This window comes from Colobus angolensis, unplaced genomic scaffold, assembly GCF_000951035.1.
Source record: "Colobus angolensis palliatus isolate OR3802 unplaced genomic scaffold, Cang.pa_1.0 Scaffold726, whole genome shotgun sequence".
In the NCBI taxonomy this organism is placed as follows: domain Eukaryota; kingdom Metazoa; phylum Chordata; class Mammalia; order Primates; family Cercopithecidae; genus Colobus; species Colobus angolensis.
The window spans coordinates 215,175-231,422 of record NW_012120999.1 but is presented as its reverse complement, the minus strand read 5'-3'; the positions used below and the strand labels follow the sequence as shown (position 1 = coordinate 231,422).

Sequence of the window (16,248 nt, the reverse complement as noted above, 5' to 3'; positions counted from 1 at the left end):
TCCCAGGTAATCAGGGGGCTGAAGCAGGAGAATCACTTGAACCAGGGAGGTGGAGGTTGCAATGAGCTGAGATTGCGCCACTGCACTCCAGCCTGGGTGACAGACTGAGACTCTGTCACAAAATAAAATAAAAAAAAAGAGCATGTGGGACAAGAATAGGATCATATGTTCTCATGGCCCAGCTATATCATGATCATGAATTGGTCTTTATATGTCTTTCTATCTTTAAGTAACATTTTCCCATCATATTTTTACTAATTATCTTTGGCAGGTCTTAGAGACTATTAATTTACTCTTGATATTTTCATGTTATGATTTTTCCTGTCTTTACATGCTACTGTTTACTCATTATCTATCCTTAACACATTCTGTGTGCTTCACCTCTAAATCATAAGCTCATAGTTTAATTACTGTGTATACTCTATGGTTTTTATGAGTTTCACCCTTACCACTTGTTCTCTTGTCTTTTATAAGCATTATTAAATATTCTCCAATAATTTACACATTACAATACTGGAAGAAATAATAACCTTTATAAAGCTGAATATCAATAGAAAGTCTTAAGAATAAATCATAAATTACAATGTCACTATCAAATTTTACTGATAGCATCAAATCAAATTAGATTTTTATAATGAGGAGGGCATGTACCACTGGACTAGCAGAGGACATGAAGGCCTGCCTTTGAGATTTACTTCTGGAGAATCCAAATGATAAATATAACTTCTCATGGATTAATCCAATTTCTCAGATCCTTAGTTTTGAAAGTGAAGTATTATGACTGTAAATACAGAGATCTTTCTATTATATGACTTGAAACCAAACACAAATATAAACATGAACTGGATATGGTCTTTGAGTTTGAGTAGCTCCAAGTAGAGAGGGAAGGGAACCCATAAATAAGTAATTAATATCAGAATGAACAATGTCACAAAATCATGGAAGAGGAAATACCACTCCTAGCCGAATAGCAAAAACCTCCTAAGTGGAGTCATTGAAGTTGGATTTGATAAGTAGAAGTTTGCAAGGTGGTTAGCTGAGAAGGAGAAAAGACAGTACAAACTATGCAAGACAGATATGAAGGAATAAAAGAACATAGCATGGAAAAGGCATGAGGCAAGTTTGGAATGGCTGCAGTGTAGGTTTTCTTAAAATTAGAAGATGAATACATATGGAAAGAAAACTTGTGTCCGTAACATAGAGGGCCCCACAGGACTTTGTTAAGGGGTTTGTACTTTATCTTAAGATAGTGATGAATTATAAAAGAAGTTTAGGCTTGGGTATGACATAATCAGATTTGTCTCCCCAGATATCATCCAATTTGGGTCAGACAGTTCAGATTCAGATCTTGGTTTTGACCTCAGGCTTTGGGTAACTATTGTTTCCTGTTCTATCTAACAAGCACCCATGATTCATCAGTAACATTTTTTCTTTTTTTTTTTTTGAGATGAAGTCTCGCCCTGTCGCCCAGGCTCAAGTGCAATGGCGTGATCTCGGCTCAATTTAATCTCCGCCTCCCAGTTTCAAAAGATTCTCCCACCTCAGCCTCCTGAGTACCTGGGATTATAGGCGCACACCCAGCTACTTCTTGTATTTTTAGTAGAGACAGGTTTTCATCATGTTGGCCAGGATGGTCTCGATCTCCTGACCTCAGAATCCGCCTGCCTCGGCCTCCCAAAGTGCTGGGATTACAGGCATGAGCCACTGCGTCTGGCCTAATAACATCTTTTTATAGTCCCCAGCCAGCATTCCATTTCCTCCTTCAATCACACATAAAGCAACACACTTCGTACTTTTTGGTTATACTCCAGGTTGAAGTTTTCCCTTGTATCTATGTGTGCAAATGTCAACTATCTCTTTACATAGACTGAGTCCGATTCTTTCCATGAAGTTCTCTTGAATTGAAAAAAATTTTGTAGAGTATCGGCTTAGAAATCATAGTTCCACTTCCTCATTCCATTCTACACTGATTCCCTGTAACAATTTGGAAAATGTCTTTCATTATTTAGTTCTTAGTTATATCTTATGCACAGTTCCCTTATAGTTTTACTTGTAAGTCTTATTGCCTGGAAGATTTTTTTTTAATAACTACATGCATTTAGTGTATTCATTTAATTTTAATAGCAAAACTCTAAGAAATAATATCACTAACTTCTTATGCAGCTGAAAATAGCAAACCATGGATTTTTATAAGAGTGATTGTAGGAATTAAGACATACAATCAAGGGTACAGAAAACAAATGGCTGACTTCAGTTATTCTTGTGAAAATTGTTGTGGAATATGGCTTAAAATAGAAAACAAGAAAGAAAGCAGACTTCTGGTAACAGATTAAATTAATTGACCTCCAAATTGTAGGCACTTCTGTTCATTTCTGAAAAGGCTGTTTAATATTCTGCCTGAACACATTGAAACTCTCCTTTTGTTGTGAATGACATGTATTCAGCTACCATTCAGGGATGGAAAACACCCCTTTTGATTGGTACCTGGAAACTTTAGAGCTTCTGGACTGAACAAAAGAGTTTTTTACGAATACAAAGGTTCAAATGTCTGTGTTATCTCTCAACTCTTCAGGAAGCAACTACTACTCTACCAGTGACTTATTTTTAATGCTTGAAACCTGTTAATGAAATGTTAAGAATTATATAGAATTTGTTATGATTAAAACTTCATTCTGCATTAGCTTTATTCACTAGTGAGATGTGCCAAAGCAAATTTGATTTTAAGTTTTGAGTTAAAAAAAAATTTAGACAACTTCAAATGGAAAAGAGTAAAACTGGAATAAGAATTTGAAAGAGTTTTTTTTTTTTTTAGTAATACTTATTCAGTGCCTTATGTACATGACACTACTCTAGGTAATATACACAATTAAATTTTCAAAGAATCATGTGCAGTGGTTTTATAATTAAATCAATAAAAAGAACAGCCAACAATTCCAGACTCAACAATTTGAAGTATAGGGGAAAAAATGTTTAGAGAAAGTAAAGAAAAAAGAGTAGTAAATTCAAGTACATAAACATCTTTTTTTTTTTTTTTTTGAGATGGAGTCTTGCACTGTCACCCAGGCTGGAGTGCAGTGGTGTGATCTCCGCTCACTGCAACCTCCACCTCCCGGGTTCAAGAGATTCTCCTGCCTCAGCCTCCCAAAGTGCTGGGATTACAGGCGTGAGCCATTGTGCCTGGCTGTACATAAACATCTTAACTTCTATACAACATAAAGTCCATGAGGCAGTTCAAAAACAACAAAATAAGAAAAATATTTACTGACAAAAACTCTGAGTGTATTTTACCATAACATTCTATTTTTTAAATTAACATCATCTTTTGAAACTTTTATTCCTACCTAAGGCTGTAGTTCATTTTTAAAAATTTCTCTACAACATCCTAGTGTACCATAATTTATTTATTTATTTGACTCTCAATTAATATTTAAGATGTTTCCAGATTGATGTTATTTAAGACTTACTCATATCTTTTGATCATTTTTCTATGTATAATTTTCTGGCTTTTTCTAGGTAATTTGTAAGAATATGTTTTCTGTATTCTAATTCATTGTCCGTTTTATGTAAACAAATAACTTTCTCCAAGGTTTTGCTTATCTTCCCTCTTGATATTGTGGGGTTTTTAAAATTTAACCTAGCAAAACTTTACACATTTTATTTTGAGATAAAGGTAGATAAACTGATGGTGTGTTTTGATGAACAAAAGTTCATAATTGTAATGTAGCTTAATTTATCAACATTTTCCTTTCTGATTACTACTATTTAGAGTCTTATTTTTAAAATCTTCTCTATTTGATATCATGAATACTATCTCTTTTCACCTAAAATGTTCATAATTTTGCCTTTTATATTTAGATATTTAATCCACCTGGATTTGTTATTATTTTTTAGTATGATGTGAAATCGGGGTCCAATTTCATGCGTTTTTTAAATATTTTCTTCTCATTCACAGTTTTTCTAGAGCCACTTATGGGAAAGTTCCTCTATTCTTTACTTAGCTCCTGGACCATCTCTGTCACAGATAAATGTCTATAAAATGTGAGTCTTTCTTTGAGGTCATATATTTCTTTCTCCTTAGTAAATATTTTTAACTGTTTTATCATACATGTTGCCACCAGGTAGAAAGGCAATTGACTATTTAACAATCACTTCTAGCTGACAACCTTGTTAATATTAATACTTTGTCTAAAGATTACTTTATGTTTTCAGTATCAACAATCAGCTCCAAGTAATGATAGTTTTATTTTTTTCTTTCCAATCTTGATAGATTTTCTTTCTTTTTATGTCCTGATTACAGTGGCTAGGACCTCCAGAACAATGTTGAAAAGAAATGCCATTCATGTGCATCCTTTCTTATTTCTAACTTTAAAGGGAATACTTCCAATGTATCACTGTTGAGTATGATACTTGATGTATTTTGTGTTTGTGTGTGTGAAGCTATCTTTTACAAAATTAAGGGAAGTTTCTTTCTATTTCATGGAAAGCATTTCTCAAGAATGGTTGCTAAATGCTGTATTTTGTGTTTGTATGTGTGAAGATATCTTTTACAAAATTAAGGGAAATTTCTTTCTATTTCATGGAAAGCGTTTCTCAAGAATGGTTGCTAAATGTAATAAAATGCTTTTTCTGCATCTATCATGATAATAGTAAGTTTTCCAAAAGATATTCTAATCAAACAAAACTATTCTTGTATAAACCAACTTTAACTTGATATATCACCCTTACTTATACATGGTAGGACTCAGTTTGCTATCTCATTTAGGAATTATTCTTTAGTCAGAAGGGAGATTCAGCCTATCAATTCTCTCTCTCTCTCTCTTTTTTTTTTTTTGATATTCTCATCTGAATTTGCTATCAAGCTCATACCAATTTTATTAAAGAAGTTGGGGAGTGTTCTTCCTTTTTATACTATCTGTATAAAATAAAAAACAAAACAAAACAAAATAAAATATGTATTTATAAATCAAAATTATTTGTTCCTTAAATGGTAGAACTCATAAAACTGGTCATAAAGTTTTGTTTATGGGACTATTTCAATCTAGTGATTTGATTTTGATTTTTTTTATTGCTACATTGTCATACAGATGTTCTATTTCTTGCCATATAATTTTATAGAATTCTGTTTTAGATTGGTAACTTGTATTTTTCTAAAGATTAATCTGTCTTACCTATATTTCAGTATTTCAAATTTCACACCATTAAGTTGTTTACAATATTTTAGAAATATCTGCTATATATTTTTTGTTAGTTTATTAATTCCCAATTTTTAAAGTTGTGTCCTTTATCTTCTCTATTAGAAGTTATCAATTATATTAATCAGGCCAGATGCGGTGGCTCACGCCTGTAATCCCAGAACTTTGGGAGGCTGAGGCAGGTGGATCACCTGAGGTCAGGAGTTTGAGACCAGCTTGGTCAACATGGTGAAACAACGTCTCTACTAAAAATACAAAAAATTAGCTGGGCATGGTGTCACACGCCTGTAGTCCCAGGTACTCAGGAGGCTGAGGCACGAGAATCACTTGAACCCAGGAGGCAGAGCTTTTAGGGAGCTGAGATCGCACCCCTACATTCCAGGCTGGTTGACAGAGTGAGACCCTGTCTCAGAAAAAAAAAAAAAAATTATGTTAATCATTCCAATTTTGTCTTTGTTAAAATTCTCCATTTTCTCTTCTATTTTCATTTATGTCTTGTCTTACATTTATCGTATCTTTTCTGTTACTTCTTCGAGTTTATTGTATTGTTCTTTTTCTAATTTGTTAAATTAGATCCTCATGTCATTAATTCTCAACTTTTCTTCATTATAATAAACATTTAAATTTAAAATAAATTTACCTGTATAAATTATAAGTAGTATTTATATTACTTACATTACTCTTCTAAGTATAATGTTTTCAAAGTTCTATTAGAAGTGTTTTTAAATTTCTAAATATTTGAAATTATTTAAATTATATTTTTGTTATTATTTTCTACTTAATTGCATTTTAATTAGAGAATGTGGTACTAGAATTTAATTCCATCCTGGCTTTTGAAATTCCAAAAATTACACATTTGATTTTTTTTGTTTTAGTTATGTTTACTTCTTTCTTTGCTCACCATTCCTCTCACAACACAGAAATTTCTGAGATCAGTTTCCTCGCCTAAGTTTCTTTAGTGAGTTTCTTTTGTAATATCATCCCAAAAATATGGTATTGAAAGTAGAGGAAAGAAAGCCCAGCTCACCTACAAATGAGTGACGCTTACATTGGCAGCTGCCCCAAAGAGCAATAATGGAAAGAAGATACTGGAATGACATCTACAAAATGCTGAGAAGAAATAACTGTTGTATTAAACCATTTTCATACTGCTATGAAGAAATACCTGAAACTGGGTAATTTACCAAAAAAAAAAGCTTTAATGGGCTCGCAGTTTCACATGGCTGGGGAGGCCTCACAATCATGGTGGAAAGTGAAGGAGGAGCAAAGACATGTCTTACATGGCAGCAGGCAAGAGAGTATGTGCAGGGAACTGCCCTTTATAAATTCATCAGATCTTGTGAGACTTATTCACTATCACAAGATAGTGTGATAGTGGAAAAAACTACCTATGGAAAAAACCTGCCTCCAGAATTCAGTTACCTCCCATGACATGGGGGGATTATGGGAACCACAACTCAAGATGAGATTTGGGTGGGGACACAGCCAAACCATAACAACTGTCAAATATTGAATTTTATATTTCAGTGAAATTGTCTTTCAAGGGAAAGGGGGAAAAAAAGAGAAAATATTTCCAACAAATAAATACTGGAAAAAATTACTACCAACAGAGGCAATATTTGAAAAGATAATGGATGATAATTTTCATGAATTATTGCAAGACATACAATATTTAGATTCAGGAAGCCAAAAGATCATAAACAAGATAAATAAAAATCAATCCACAATTTTCTCATTCTCCCTAATCATTCTAGACCCTTGAATGAAACATACACAAGGTCTTCTCACTCTATCCTTCACATCTCTTAAGATCTCTTTAACTATATTTCATCCCTTTGTCTTTTTTGTGCTATATTCTGTTATTCTTCTAGATCTATTTTCTAGGTCCATCTTTCTTTCTTCAGCTAGGTATAATTTACTACTTAATCCATACACTGGCTTTTTAATATCAATTATTATAGCTACATTTCTAAACCTCTATTTGGTTCCTTTCAAAATCTGATTGGCCAGTTTCAATTGTCTTTTTTTCTGTCCTCCTATTTTCATTTCCATTTCCATTCCACCAAAGTGTTGAGAATGGGAAAAATTGGGAGTGTGGCTGTGATTTCCAATAAGAAACTGTGTCTGTTCTGCCCTGGTAAACCTATTCTATTCCACTGGTAAACCTCTTGCATCATGAAGATATTGAAAGGCACTTTCCACAACAAAATGGAAATCTCTCCACTAATGGCATACATTTCTGTGATAGCAAAGTGAAATTGTCAAACCTTTCTCTATTATATATGTGCCACCCAGATGTCAATATTTGTTTTGTTTTCTGCACGTAATTTCATTCAATACTCTCTACATCAGTAGTTTCACTTATTGCTCTTTGTGATATTAAGTAACATCTCCCTTTTACTATTTATAAAGTGAATTTCCTGTATTTCAGCATTTTTGGTTTGTTTGTTTGTAGTAGCTGGCTACTTGGGTTTCTCAACAAAGATGTGATTTACAAATATTTTGCTTCTAAAAATGTAACTTTCTGGAAAAGGCAAAACTATAGACAGTTTGAAAAGATAAGTGGTTGACAGGGGTTCAGTGAAAAGAAGGGAAGGATAAATAGATGGAGTACAGGGGATTTTTAAGGCAGTAGAACTGTGCCGTATGATACTGTGAACCCTGAATATCTGAGACAAGTCTTAGTTAATTTAGAAAGGTTGTTTCGCCAAGGTTGAGGACGTGCACCTTTGACACCAACCTCAGGAGGTCCTGAGGACATGTACCCAAGGTGGTCAGAGCACAGTCTGGTTTTATACATTTTAGGGAGACATGAGACATAAATCAACATATGTAAGATGAACTTGTCTTGGAAAGGCAGGACAACTTGAAGCAAAGGCAGAACAACTCAAAGCCAGGAGGGGACTTCTGGGTCACAGGTAGATAAGAGACAAAAGATTACATTCTTTTGAGTTTCTGATTAGCCTCTCCAAAGGAGACGATCAGATATACATTTATCTCAGTTAGCAGAGGCGTGACTTTGAATAGAATGGGAGGCAGGTTGGCTCTAAGCAGTTCCCAGCTTGACTTTTCCCTTTAGCTTAGTGATTTTCGGGCCCCAAGATTTGTTTTCCTTTCACACACTGTAATGTGGATACATGTAATTGGACATTTGTCAAAATTCATACAAGGTATACCTCAGAGATATTGTGGGTTTGGTTGGAGCACTACAATAAGGTGAATATTGTAATAAAGTAAGACACACAAATATTTTGGTTTTCCAATGCATATAAATATTATATTTGGGCTGGGCATGGTGGCTAACGCTTGTAATCCCAGAACTTTGGGAGGCTGAGGCGGGCAGACCACTTAAGGCCAGGAGTTGGACACCAGCCTCGCCAATATGGTGAAACTCCATCTCTACTAAAAACTATGAAAAATTAGCTGGGCGTCATGGAGGGTGCCTGTAATCCCAGCTACTTGGGAGCCTGAGGCAGGAGAATCACTTGAACCCGGGAGGTAGAGGTTGCAGTGAGCCAAGATAGTGACATTGCACTCCAGCCTAGGCAACAAGAGTGAGACTCTATCACACACACACAAAAAAGCTATGTTTGGCTGGATGCAGTGGCTCACGCCTGTAATCTCAGCACTTGGGGAGGCTGAGGTGGGCGGATTACTTGAGCTCAGGAGTTTGAGACCACCCTGGGCAACATGGCAAAAATCCATCTCTAAAAAATAACAAAAAAAATTGGCCAGGTGTGGTGACACACACCTGTGGTCCCACCTATAGAGGGATGCCTGCAGGGGGTGCTGAAGTGGGAGAACTGCTTGAGCCTGGGAGTTTGAGGCTGCAGTGAGTCGTGATCACACCGTTCCAAGCTGGGTGACAGTAAATCAATGAATAAATAAATAAATAAATAAATTTTATGTTTTTCTGGGTGTTGTGGCAAGTCTCTGTACTCCCACTCCTACTCGAGAGGCTGAGGTGGGAGGATCACTTGAGTCTAGGAGTTCGAGGCCAACAAAGTGAGTTGGTCTCTAAAAAAAATTATTTTTACACTATACTATTGTCTATTAAATGTGTAATAGCATTATGTCTAAAAAATGTACATATCTTAATTTAAAAATATTTTATTGCTGGGCACAGTGATACATACCTGTAATCCCAGTTTCTCCAGAAAACTGCTTGAAGTCTAGGAGTTCAAGGATGCAATGTGCTACGATTGCACCTGTGAATAGCCACTGCACCAGCCTGGGCAACATAGCAAGACTTCATCTGTAAAGCAAAAATAATAACAAATAAATAAATAAATAAAACTCTATTGGTAAAAAATGTCAACAATCCTCTGACCCTTCAGTATGTTATGATCCTTTTACTGGTGGAGGGTCTTGCCTTGGTGTTGAGGGCTGCCAACTGATCACACTGGTGGCTGCTGAAGGTTGGGGCGGCTGTAGCAATTGCTTAAAATAAGACAACAATGAAGCTTGCCACAATGACTTCCTTTCATGAAAGATTTATCTGTACCTTGTAATGCTATTCAATAGTTTTTTACCCACAGTAGAACTTCTTTCAAAATTGAAGTCAATTCTCTCAAACCCTGCTGCTGCTTTATCAACTAAATTTATGTAATATTATAAATCCTTTGTTTTCTTTTCAGTAGTACAGCATCTTCACTGTCTTTACTTATCTATAAGAAGCAACTCTTCATCCATTACATTTTTATCATGAGATTGCAGCAATTCACTCACATCTTCAGGTTCCTCTTCACATTTTAGTTCTTTTCTATTTTTACCTTATCTGCAGTAACCTCCCCCACTGAAACCTTAAACTCCTGAAAATCATCCAAAGTCCTGTTGATGTTAATATTTTGACATCCTCCCATGAGTCATGAATATCCTTAATGGCATCTAGAATGGTGAATCCTTTCCAGGAGATTTTCAGTTTACTTTACCTAGATTCATCTGAGGAATTACTATCTATGACAACTATAGCCTTACAAAATGTATTTCTTAAATAATAAGACTTAAAAGTCAAAATTACTCCTTGATCCAAGGTTTCAGAATGAATCTTGTGTTAACAGGCATAAAAATATTAATCTCCTTGTATATCTTCACCGGTGCTTTTGGGTGATCACGTGCATTATCAATGAGCAGTAATATTGTGTAAAGAACCTTTTTCTGACTAGTAGGTTTCAACAGTGAGCTAAAATATTCAGTAAATCATGCTGCAAACCAGTGTGCTGTCATCTAGGCTTTCATGTCCCATTTACAGAACACAGGCAGAGTCAATTTAGTATAATTCTTAAGGGCCCTAGGATTTTTGAAATGAAATGGTAGGTGAATGTTGACTCCAACTTAAAGTCACCAGCTGCATTAGTCCCTAACAAGACAGTCAGCTTGTCCTTTGAAGTCTTGAAGCTAGGGATTGACTTATCCTCTCTGGCTGTGAAAGTCCTAGATGACATCTTCTTCCAATAGAAAGCTGCTTCATCTACATTGAAAATCTGTTGTTTAGTGTAGCCACCTTCATCAATTATCTTAGTTAAATCTGGATAACTTGCAGAGGCTTCTACATCAACACTTGCTGCTTTGCCTTGCACTTTTACATTATAGAAATGGTTTCTTTCTTTAAACCTCATGAACCAACCTCTGCCAGCCTCCAACTTTTCCTCTGCAGCTTCCTCACCTCTCTCAGCCTTCATAGAATTAAAAAGTAATTTGGGTCTTGCTCTGGATTAGGCTTTGGCTTAAGATAGTATTGTGGCTGGTTTGATCTTTTAGCCAGACCATTGAAACTTTCTCTATATATGCCATAAGGCTTATATGAAGCAATAAGACTGTTTCACTTTCTATTCATGTGTTCACTGGAGTAGTGCTTTCAATTTCCCTCAAGAACTTTTTCTTTGCATTAATAACTTGGCTAACCATTTGGTGCAGGAGGCTTAACATTTGGCCTGTCTTGGCTTCCAACATGCCTTCCTCACTAAACTTAAGCATTTTTAGCTCTTGATTTAAAATGAGAGATATGCGACTCATTCTTTCACTTGAATGCTTAGAAGCCATTTTAGGGTTATCAACTGTGCTAATTTCAGTGTTGTGTCTCAGGGAACAGAGAGGTCTGAAGAGAGGGACAGATGTGGGGGAGTGACCAGTCAGTGGAACTGTCAGAACACACAACATTTACTGATTGAACCTGCAGTCTTATATTGATGTGGTTTGTGGCAGCCCCCAAAGAATTACAATAATAACATCAAAGATCACTGATCACAGATCAGTGTAACACATGTAATAATAAAGACTCCTTCCACTGTCCAAGATGCCAAAATGAAAGAAGGCCAAGAGGAGGAAGGTGGCTCCAGACCCTGCTGTTGGGAAGAAGCAGGAGGCCGAGAAAGGTGTGAATCCCATTTGAGAAAAGGCCTAAGAATTTTGGCATTGGACAGGACATCCAGCCTAAAAGGGATCTCACCCCCTTTGTCAAATGGCCAGGCTGTATCAGTTTGCAGTGGCAAAGAGCTATCCTCTATAACCTGCTGAAAGTGCCTCCTGTGATTAACCAGTTCACCCAGGCCTTGGAGCACCAAACAGCTATACAACTGCTTAAACTGGCCGAGTACAGACCAGAGGCAAAGCAAGAGAAGAAGCAGAGGCTGCTGGCCCAGGCTAAGAAGAAAGCTGCTGGCAAAGGGGACGTCCCCACTAAGAGACCACCTTCCTTTGAGCAGGAGTTAACACTATCACTACGCTGGTGGAGAACAAGAAGACTCAGCTGGTGGTGACTGCAAACGACTTGGATCCCATGGAGCTGGTTGTCTTCCTGCCTACTTTGTGTCACAAAATGGGGGTCTCTGACTGCATTATCAAGGGGAAGGCAAGACTGGGACACTTAGTCCACAGGAAGACCTGCACCACTGTTGCCTTCACACACGTTAACTCGGAAGACAAAGGAGCTTTGGCTCAGCTGGTGGAAGCTATCAGGACCAATTACAATGAGAAATATAATGAGAGTCACCATCACGGGGAAGGCAATGTGCTGGGTCCCACATCTGTGGTTTACATTGCCATGCTGGAAAAGGCAAAGGCTAAAGAACTTGCCACCAAACTGGATTAAATGTATGCTGTTGAGTTTTCTGTATGTGAAAATAATTAAAAATAATACAAACTCTCAAAAAATAATAATGAAAAAGCTTTGAAATATTGGGAGAATTACCAAAACCTGACAGAGACATGAAGTGAGCACAGGCTGTTGGAAAAATGGTGCCAATAGACTTGCTTGACACAGGGTTGCCAGAAACCCTCAATTTGTAAAAAATGCAGCATCTGTGAAGCACAATAAAGTGAAGTACAAAAAATGATGTATGCCTGTACAATACAAAGAATTAACACTAATGTAAACTATGGACTTCAGTTAAAAATAATGTATTAACATCGTTTTATCAGTTGTAACAAACGTACCACTAATGAAAGATATTAATAATAGGAGGAACTAGAACATTGAGCGGATATATGGGAACTTGGTTCTTTCCACTCAATTTTCTGTAAACCTAAAACTGCTCAAAAAATAAAGTCAATTAGTTTTTTTTTTTTTAAAGGCAACTTTGAATTTAAGTTGCTCTGAAGTTCTGCTTGCTGCTTTACTTCTAGATAGAAAATACTTCAATTTAATAGTAGAAAGCATCCATGTTGCTTTTTCTGTGAAAATCTGATTTTTTTTTAATCAGAGAGGTTATCATTCTTTTTTTGAAAGTGTGATGAATTTTATAACAGATTATGCACTGGTATGTAGATATAAATTGATAGCAGAAACAGTACAACTTACTTTTCCTATATTCATCATCAAAATTCCTATTCTTTTAAAATTTTGACTGCTTGTGTGGTTACCACACTCTCAGATTAATTTGTCCCAGCATGTAAAGACTCCCATGCTAAAAGTAAGTATTTTGGAAAATGTCATTTCTACTTTTTCTCTTTTAAGGCCTGTGTGAAACATATTCCTTCTAGAAAATGTTCTCTGACACTATACTTTACTAAATTACTGCCTAATGTTCTGAATTGTGCTCACTCTTCTCTCTGACTTCTCTTTGCAGCCAATAATAGCAGAAGCTCTTAACTTTATGCTAGACACTGTATGTGCTAAGCATTTTATTTACACTAATTTGATTTTGAGGATAATCCTTCCTGGTAAGTAGTGTGATTTCTAGTTTATGAAACTAAAGAAGCTAGGATTATAAATTAGGTCTTATTGAACACAAAAGCCTTCTGCTTTCAAGGACTTTGCTGTATGTGTTTTGTTTGCACTGAACCCTCACAGCATCTCTACTATTTTGTAAGTGTTAAGCTCTTGCCTGTGTGCATGTTGTATAACCACAAGGAAATGGTAAACTCGGAAGGGAAAGCACCATAAGTCCTATTTCTTTATCATCTGCTACTCCCAGTGCCTGCTGAATTCTTAGTCTAGTACTTTGTCCTGAAAATGCTGATGACCAACTCCAAAACTGATTTTTTAATTTTTTTAAATTACGGGCTCATCAAATTCAGAAAGACTGACTGGGCGCAGTGGCTTATGCCTGTAATCCCAGTACTTTGGGAGGCCAAGGCAGGCGGATCACTTGAGGTCAGGAGTTCAAGACCAGCCTGGCCAACATGGTGAAACACCATTTCTACTAAAAATGCAACAAAACATAACAAAACAAAACAAATTAGCCGGGCATGGCAGCGCGTGCCGGTAGTCCTAGCTACTCTGGAGGCTAAGGCAGGAGAATCACTTGAACTAGGGAGGCAGAGGCTGCAGTGAGCCAAGATCGCACCACTGCACTCCAGCCTCCGTAATAGAGCAAGACTTTGTCTCAAAAAAAAAAAAAAAAAAGAAATTCAGAAGACTACTGCTTTCCACTGAAATATTTTTATTCAGTAAATTCAAAAACTCAAGCACCAGTGCTTTCTTAAAATACAAAAATTCAGTAAGATAAGAGAAAGTCTTAAAGCGTTTTTGATTTGCAAAGTTTTTCTAATATATATAATCTCTTAATTTTCACAATGCAATCATATAGAATTTTCATTTTAAAATGAAAATTATTATGCAAATATCTAAGTAGCAAACCTGTACTTGTACTTGCTAAATCGATAAAAATAAAAACAAATACAATAAAAATTCTGAAACTCAGAGAAGTGAAGTGACTTGTTTGCACTTGGTAGTATTAGGTGGATTCATACTCCAGCCTAAGTCCTCTGATTCCAGAGAGCAGATTACTCAATAATTCACAGTTTGTATGTCTGAGTGTGTATTTATTTAAAAGTTTTTATTACAGCCAAATTATCATCCAGAAAGGTTGCTACCAGTTGATAGACAATGTAATGAAATGGTTAGAACGTTGACTCTAGAGCCACTTATTAGCTGTGAGACCTCAGTATAAGTTACTAAACCACATTGTGCCTCAGTTCAACTGTAAAATGTGGATGACAATATAGCACCTAATCATAGGGTTACTGTGAGGATTAAATGAATTAATATATGGAAAACACTGGGAAGAGCGTTTGGCACAGAAGTGCCAAACATTGCCAACATTTGTGATTCTATCAGAAAGCCATTATTAGTAACAATCTAAAGGGTCAAAAATGCCACTGACTTTTTGCCTTATTTTGCATTTTCCTAATTACTACTAAGGTGAGCACCATTTTGTGTTGTTGTTGTTTGGTATGATCTCTTTTGTGAATGGTCAGCCCATATCTTTTGCTCATTCTGTAAACTATTTTTGGTCTCTTCATTTTGATTTGTAGGAGCTTTATCTATTCTTGGGCTGGGTGCAGCAGTTCACATCTATAATCCCAGTACTCTGGGAAGCCAAGGTGAGAGGATCACTTGAGCCCAGGAATTTGAGACAAGCCTGAGCAATATAGGAAGACTCCTTCTCTACAGAGGCTGGATGTGGTGTTGCACACCTGTGGTCCTAGCTACTCAGGAGGCTGAGGTTGGAGGATACCTTGAGCTGGTAAGGTGGAGACTGCAGTGAACCATGATTGCATCACTGCACTCCAGATTGGACTATAGAGTGAGAGTTTGTCTCAAAAACAAAACAAAACATATTTTGTATATGAACCCTTTGTAATACATATATAGCAATCTTTTGCTTTGTCACTTATTTTTAACTTTGTTCAAGTTGTCTTTTTTTGTAGCAGTTTAAAACTTTATGTACTCAACTTGTCAAGCTTTTCTTTTAAAAACTTTTGACTTGTATCATATATTTTATATTTACTTCTAATACTTACGTAGTTTTGGTTTTTATATGTGGGTATTTTATACCCTAAAAATTAATTTTTGTGTATGGAGGGAGGGATCTCCTTCTTTCCCTCCCAAATGAGTAGGCATCATCACATGAGTAATTTGGAGTTTGATAATCTGTTCAAGCTTTATCACTTGTAATACCCCTCAAATCTTCTCTCTGGTTTCCCCTCTGACCTCTTTCTAAAAGATAGGGATATTTTAATATCCTGATGATATTTTCTATCATCAGAGAGTGAGAGTGACAGAGAGAGAGAGAGCTGGTCTGCCTTCCTTTTTTTTTTTTTAATAAGGGCACTAATCTCATTATGAGGGCCACATCCACATGACTTCATCTAATGCTAATTATCTCCCAAGGGCCCCATCTTGAAATATTATCATATTGGAGGTTAGGGCATTAACATATGAATTTGGGGGTGGGGGACACAAATATTCAGTCCCTAAATTCCATCCTTGGTCCCCCAAAATAAATGTCTGTCTTCCATGCAAAATACATTCATTCCATCCCAATAGCATCAAAAGACTTAACTAATTCCAGCATCAACTCTAAAGTCTAAAGTTCAAAGTCTCATCTAAATATCATCTAAATAAAATATGGATGAAACTGGAGGTATGATATATACTGAGGCAAAATTCATCTCTAGCTGTGAACCTGTAAAATCAAAAAAGTTATATGCTTTCAAAATACCATGGTAGAACAGGCATAAGATAAACATTTCCACTGAAAAATGGTTATTTCAGAAGAAAGAAAGGAATGACAAGTCCCAAGCAAATTCAAGACCTGGTAAGGCAAATTTC

At 36.1% G+C, this 16,248-nt stretch overlaps 1 pseudogene; it reads left to right on the top strand.

Annotated features, from left to right (window-relative positions):
- Window positions 1-11,487: 11,487 nt before the first annotated feature.
- Window positions 11,488-12,282, top strand: LOC105501571 (annotated as a pseudogene).
- Window positions 12,283-16,248: the final 3,966 nt, after the last annotated feature.